This window comes from Malurus melanocephalus, unplaced genomic scaffold (assembly GCF_030028575.1).
Source record: "Malurus melanocephalus ecotype Western Australia unplaced genomic scaffold, MMel_1.1 scaffold_14, whole genome shotgun sequence".
NCBI classification, from domain to species: Eukaryota; Metazoa; Chordata; class Aves; order Passeriformes; family Maluridae; genus Malurus; species Malurus melanocephalus.
This window is the reverse complement of record NW_026623246.1, coordinates 321,840-329,344: the sequence shown is the minus strand read 5'-3', so window position 1 is coordinate 329,344 and position 7,505 is coordinate 321,840.

The window sequence follows — 7,505 nt, the reverse complement described above, 5'->3', positions numbered from 1 at the left end:
GCTGAGGATCAGGCGGTGTCTCCAGTTGCCTGGGGAGCTGATGGGAGAGGCAGCCAGCAGAGCAGCGGCCCCTGGCACCCGACCGGTGCTGGCGGTGTGTTCCGTCCGGGCACGAGGTGCCAAGGGTCTGGTTTGCTCGGCAGGCTTTTGGGGTAGGGGACTAGGAGGAATGTGTTTCAGAAGTCRGCTTCATTTAAATTTACTTTTTTTTTTTCTTTTTTTGAGGGGTTAGAAAACGTGATTGCAGAGAAGGCGCTTTGTTGTCGCAGCTAGGAGTGGCTGGAGTAACCTAAAATAGAACTAGGTTAATCTATACAGTGCTACACAAATATCTTCCTCGTGAATTTGTGATTGATCTGCTTGAGAGCCTTTGTGTAGGTGCTTGGTGTTTGAGGATGTACACTGTTGTCTCCTGCCCCTAGGATTTGCTTGGCAACAATCTTAAATGTGGCAAGAGAAATCYAAAAGACTTTGGAGGACTGACTTGTGTAAAAGGCAGGAAAGGAGAAAACTTTCATGCTTGCTTCTCTGTCATTGAGTTAATGGCATGCACACTAAAATAGTTGCATCAGAAATAATTACAGTAATATAAACCTGAGATATTAAAAGGGACAAAAAAAAGTGTTTTATTGCCTTGGGGCTTTTGTTACATGTGTTTCAGTGAATGTGTCACAGCTGGAGATTCCCAAATGCGTGAAAGTAAACGCTAAGAGCAGAGAGTTGTAACTGGTCTTCGCAGGAACCGACCTGGCATCSTATTCGGGATTGTTTGATAGCCAGGTCTGGAATTCATTTGGACTGTCCTCCTACTTCAGTTTCSTCTCCTGTTTGTTTGTGTGCATGCCCGGGCTGTAGCTGCCCTCACTGCAGCGTAGCTCTGCGTGTGGCTGTGCTCGGGCTGCTCTGACATCGAGCGTAGTGTATCAGAAGCAGCCAGGAAACAAAGAATTGCACTTTGGTGTGTTCTGAATCACAGCTTGCTGCTCTACTCCAGCATGGGTCTCGCTGCGCCCTGAAGGACACCCAGCTGTAGCCTGTCTGGTCTTCTCCCYAAACTTGTTTTTGGTGAATATTCTGAATGTATTTTAATGAGTATATTAAAAAAAAGAAAAGTTGCTTTATTCCTCTTTGAATAAGAAAGTGAATGCTTTCAAGTAATATGAAGTTTAGTTTAATTAGTGGTAGATCAGTAGAAAAAGCCTCTTAAGCATTAGTATCTGCTTCATGAAGTCTAATACTGATTTTTGAATTACTTTATTTTCCTGTAATCTTTAAAAAATCTTGTTTGCTACTCTTTGTCTGCAAGCGGGCTGAAATATTCAAACGAATTCCAGCAAATGAAAGGAAAAATCTCACAGTAGAGCATGCACAAATATCTACTCTTGATCTGGGAGATTAACCCATAGTAATAGGAGCCTGATTAATTATTCCGTTTTCTCCCTGTCATTGTATATTAATTCTTGAGATACCTTTAAAGTTTGCTTTGAGCTTTTAGATTAGGTTTTATATATTTAAGCAATTTATGAGCAGTCCAACTACTTGAGACTATGACTGTGTCAACTGACTTGCTAAATTCTGCGTGGTCTTTATTGCTGTCGATCAGTATTTAATCTCATGCTATTTTAACCCTAAGTTTTTTAGAAGGAGATAGAATATGCATTGTGTGTCAGTATCTATTGAATTGCCACGTAAATAAAGTTACTTTCAAGATGTTTCTTGACATTTGAAAATAGGTCCTTAGAATACTGCCCACAGGAAAACATCATTTTGATATATATATAACTTTTTTTTGTTGGATTTTTTTTTTTAGTTTGCAGCTTTTTATGTGCTTGAGCACTGAATGAGTGCAGCAGAAAATAACTGTTTTATAGCTCTCAACTGTGCAAATGTCTTTGTCCTCTGATTCTGCTCCTGTTTTTTGGATGCAGGATTATGTATGTTGTGTGACTCATTGCTATTTTCCTGTTCTGTAGTTTATTCCTACTGGATGCATTATGCTGTATTTGTTCTGTTTTTTAATAACGTGTGGTTTGCAAAATATCTTTGTTAATGTGTACATAGAAAAAATGTATTTATTGAACCTGGATCCACCCTCCTAAGCCCAGCCTTATAAGGTCTCTCAGTTGWTTCTAAATAGCTCCTTATGATCAATGCCAGAAAGGCCTTGGGCACAAAACATTTAGTAAACAGATGAGRAAAAGGTATGACCTTTAAACAACTCCCCCAGCCCTCACAAATGATTTGCTTTGAATGTTTTAGTAGATATCCCTATGATTGTTGTTTAAAAAGGCCAACTTTATAATGTCTACTACTTTAAGATTTAAAAAAGAAAGCAATATTTTTTAAGATAGTGGAAGCAGTGCTCAGATTTAGCAGGTAAGATTTACATCTTGGAGTACAAGACTTACAGACTTGAAGGGGGAGTCAGAGGAAGCTTGCAGAGCTTTGAGCAATAGCTCTTGGTTAGGGTTTAAGGTATTGCTGCTAGGTTTTCATGCTAAAAACCTTGCATTTTCAAGTATTGAAATGTATACAAATGAAATCTTTGTCCAGAGAGACTTTTTTCTTTTTGTCATGGTACCTTGTTAGCAAGTAGAATTTGAAGGGCATAGACCCTTCTGGTCAGGATCTTTCTATATTGTCTTGGAATGGTTTTGCACAGCAATGATAAAGCCCTTTGCACCTAAACCTCCATTTTCTTTATGAACCAAGGACAGCCCTCGTATAAATAATTCTGCTTTGAAAATTTTTGAAGTCTTGCCCATATACATGAGACCTGATTTTTGTGATCAAAAAGATCTGTGTGACATCTTTAGAAATGTAGCTTTGCAACCTCACTTACTCACAGAGAGAGAAGTACTGTGAAGGCAAGAACCCCACACAGGCCTTTGCAGTTTAAAAATAGATATCTGAAGTACATGTTTGGTTTTAAATTTGAGAAATTGCTAAGTTAAAATTACCATGTAACTCAAAACAGATGTTTGTATTACAAAAGGCTGTTTCTGCTAAAGCGTAATTTCATTTCAAAAAGGAAATTAAAATAATAGTGACAATTAGTGAGTGATAATCTCAAACTAAAGGAGCCAAAACAGTTTGACCACCTGAATAGGGTCATTGTCRTGCTCCTCTTGATTTTTCTATCTCAGCTTTTCATGGATATGCTCTGAGCCTCGTAAAGTAGGTTTCTCCACCTTTTCCACACTTMTCCCCAAATGCAGTAAGTATTCCTATTTTTCAGTTTAAAAAAAGCCAACCCAACCAAAACACCACCACATGCAGGGGGAAGCAAAGGGGTTTTTTTTCCACATCTATGCAAAACACCAGATGTGTGTACATAAGTGGAAAGGTATGTGGGTGGGATCATAGGCTTGCATGTGTGACTTGCAGACARAATCATAAAGCTGTAGGCCTAAGTRACTATCTYGGAGTCCTATCCACAGCCTGTTTCTGGGGCAAGGTTAAGTTTTTTTTGGGGCAGAATGTGGTCTTTTGACCCTTCTTTTACCTCAACTGAATTTTGATTTGTATGTCACTTGTGCTGRCTTCACCTTCTTCTTATTCATCAGACTGAMAAAATCGTCATTGTGAGTGCAGTTAAAAATAGACTGTGCCTGTGCTTAGATATAGCTGAACCTCAGTGTATAGACTTGCCCTCCTGTCAGTAAATTTCTCCTGGTACAAGCATGTCTGTACTAGACTGACACACTCAAATCTTCCCCAAGTCTAACATTGAATGGTTTTCTTGGTATAATCTGCTGTGTTCTATGTGATGGGCTGGACTGGGGCAGGTGTGTTGATCTGATGCATGAAAAGGTCGTGTTTCCTCACCTGCCAACTTGACATGGCAGTACCCTGAGTTCKGTATCATTTTCCTGCTTCCTGCATGGGACGTGTGCTCGGAGTTGTGTCACTTTACAGTAGCAAGGTAGTTTGGAAAAAGAGATTTCACGCTTAAAGATCAACTTTCATAGAAATGGAAAATATTTTCTCCCAACTTCTAAGTGCATGATATACTTCAGTGTGTCATCATACAGGTGTATCTGACCAGATAGAGGAGAACTCAGACCTTAACACACAAGAATGTCAGAGAAAAGCTTTTCATAAGAGCCTTTGGTTTTAATCTTGTTACCTTTGTATATCCTTTGTGCTGTCAAGTTCAACGTAATTACTGCAAGTTGAGCAACAAAGTTCCTCCTTTCTCAGCCATTCTCATTCCCAGATTTAGATCCTTTCAATTCTTTTCGAGGCAGAGCATGAAAAGGACAAAAAGTCCTGGGATATTTTAGTTTACTTCTTCCCCTAATTTGCTTGGTATCTCTGGTTGTAACTTGGGTTGGACAAACCTGTTTACTGAGTGGAAGTTTCTGTGTGCTGCCTCCTGCCAAATATCTGGGTTACAGGCATGCCTAAATAGTAGGATGAGTAGAACTCTATTTAAATCCTCTTTTTACATTGTGTGAACTGTAACGGTGAAAAATAAACCGACCCAAACAGGAGACTGTRCATAAATAACTGCTTGGAATGATCCCTGGATAACCTGTCAGACAAAGATAYCAGTATTTATTTTGCAACAGACAATGTGAAAGATTTAAATCTGAAGGTCATAAACTGAGGACTGGGATTTTGGAAGATTTTAAAAAAAAATTGAAAACTAGTAATTTTAAACGCCACATATATTTTTACAACAATTTACTTCTGTCTTCCTTATTTCCCAGCTGAAGAGTATACATTTCTATATGAAAAAACTTCTGAATGATCAAAGAACAAACTAAGATTTTCCTGGTAAAACTAAAGTTTGACTGGCGATAACATTAGTAAAGCTTGGCAAAGCAGATTTTTCTCCATAGCTACSGAACTTTGTTTTTAGTACAATTGTTCATTATTTCACCAAACTAAATAAAACATTGACCCTCAGGTAATCCTAGTGAGCAAAATTCCCCTGTGGTGTATGTGACGCTGGCTCCTCCTGAAAGACAAGAAGACAACTGAGCTGCACTGGTGCAGCTCAGGGCTTGGTGCCTACTGAGGGTTTCTGTTCAAGAACAGTGTCTGCTGAAACTCCAAAAAGCCTGATGTTCAACGCACAAGCCCTTGGGATCCAGCTCAGGGATGCAGTGGCATCATTTGTTTATTATAGGGGACATGTTAGAGGAAAGAAAAGTTTGTGGRCAGTTGCAGAAAGTAAAAAAACACCTAATTAAATGAATCTCAGCAAATGTGAAATCACTTTCCCTCGTATTTTTTTTCTTGGTTTTGCCAGATAGAGGTGGTCAAGTCCTAGGTCTTGTACACATGTGTGGGGTTTTACTGTTTTGTATTTATGACCTCTTGCCAGGCCTCTGGGTCTGTTCTGCATTTAAATTCTGTACAAAATGTCAGCTTGGTATACAGGCCTTCAGATAGATTTAAATTTTATTATTTTAAATGGAGAGTCAGCACTGTGCCCGTGTGGCCAAGAAAGCCAGTGGCATCCTGGCTTGATGAGACAATGTGGTTAACAGGACCATGATCCTACCCTTGTAGYTGGACTGGTGAAGCTACACCCTGAATCCCGGGTTCAGTTTTGAGCCCTTCATTGGCCTCAAAACCGGTGCTGGAGCATGTCCAGAGAAGGGCAGCAAAGCTGGTGAAGGGTCTGAAGAGTAAGTTTTGTGAGAAGTGGCTGAGCGAACTGGGAAATGTTTGACCTGGAGAAAAGGAGGTTCAGGTACAACCTTAATGCTCTCTACAGTTGTCTGAAAGAAGGTGATAGCTGAGTGAGGGTTGTCCTCTTCTYCCAGGTAACAAGCAATGAGACAAGAGAAAATGGCYTTAACTTGCACCAGATGAAATTTAGATTGGATATGGTGAAAAATCTCTTCACTGAAAGGGTTGTTGAGCATTGATAACGGCTCCACAGTGAAGTGGCTGAGTCACCATCCTTGGGGATATTGAAAAGACATGTAGGTGTGGCCCTGAGGGATATGGTTTAGTGTTAGACTTAGGTTAATGCTGGGTTCAGTGATCTTAAAGGTGTATCCAACCTGAGTGCTGTGATTCAATGAAATTGTGATTCACTGTGGATCATGTAGGTGATCTGGCAGTATTCTCATTCTGCAACCAAAGATTTTCTCCCTGCATCACYAATGCAAGTCCATCTTTTGTGTCTGCAGTCTTCTAGTAAATACTTCAAACTCTCTTACCTCTCCAGTGTGTTTGGTCTTCTCTACTGTTGTCTATTGAATAATGACTTAGTCCTTTTCCAGAGGCTGTGGCATTTACAACTCTTTCTAGGAGCACAACACAGTGAAAGCTTGAATGTTAAGGACTTCCTGAGTTTGATCTTTCACTACAGACTATTCTAAACTACTGTAATGATCTCACAAAAACCAGTCTTTGCTTTGTACTGTTGTTTGGTTAATTGCAGTCTTTGGGCCTCCCAACTGGAGGAAGGGTGTAGCTTTGACAGTATCAGGTCAGACAAGGTATAGATGCTAAGAGTGATCATCATAATCTTGAAAGTGACCATGTTACAGCAAATAACATGTCCCTTGCACATGAGTTGRTCTTAATAACTTTAGTTATGTTCTTCTGAGTTTTCTTGCTTTTTGTTTGTCAGTATGATACCCGAGTTTTTTTTCTCCCTCCAGGATTAAAATAAACAATTGTTTGTTGCACTGACTTTTTTCTTTTCCCATCCAAGCCCCCCAGACTCTATTATCTGTCTTCAGATCCATTATGTGCATATGGTTTTGCTGAGAGATTATAATGTCTCTTGAAGACAATTTACTGTTAACTGACTCATTGCCTCCTTATTTTCGTTCTGTCTGGGAGTTGCCAACACATCCCACACTTTGCAAATTCTGATCTGATCTTGATTCTGTATCTTGATTATTTGTTAAATTAAAATCTCCTTTAAGAATAAAGAACTTCTGTTATCAATAGTCAAAATATATCAGAATCTGCAACTGTGATGTTTACTTTRTTTTTGGAGCTTTTTAATTAAAGTGGATCCCATTGTGATTACTGTTAGTGGTTAGTTCTGAACTGGTTAGTTCTGTGTTGTCTCTTACTGGGATTTTAGCAAGACTTTCATTGCCTTTTAAGCTAGGAACAAATTTCCTGAAAACAGAATGTTTTCATCTGATTCTTCTCAAATTCAGATGTGCCTGATGGTTGAGCATGAAGGAGAAGAAGTATTGGGCTCTGATAGTTACTGAGTTTCCAAGAAGGTTAYTTTCCTCAGTTCCCACACTTTCCTGTGTTCTTCCGAACTGTTRAATTGGTCACTTTGTTTTTAACCTGGGTAACAGCTTTTAGAACAGCACTGGCTTCTATGTAGTGTCACAATTTGACACCACTATATCAAAATGCCTGGTTATGCTGGTGTCAGAGTATAAAACAAATTAGACAGCACTTGCAGGAATTTTTTCATCAATGCTTTTAGTKYCCTCCTTCCTTCCTTTCTTTCCACTGTCTTTTTGTTTTGCATTCAAACTGTTGTTAGATTTTTCATATCAAAATGC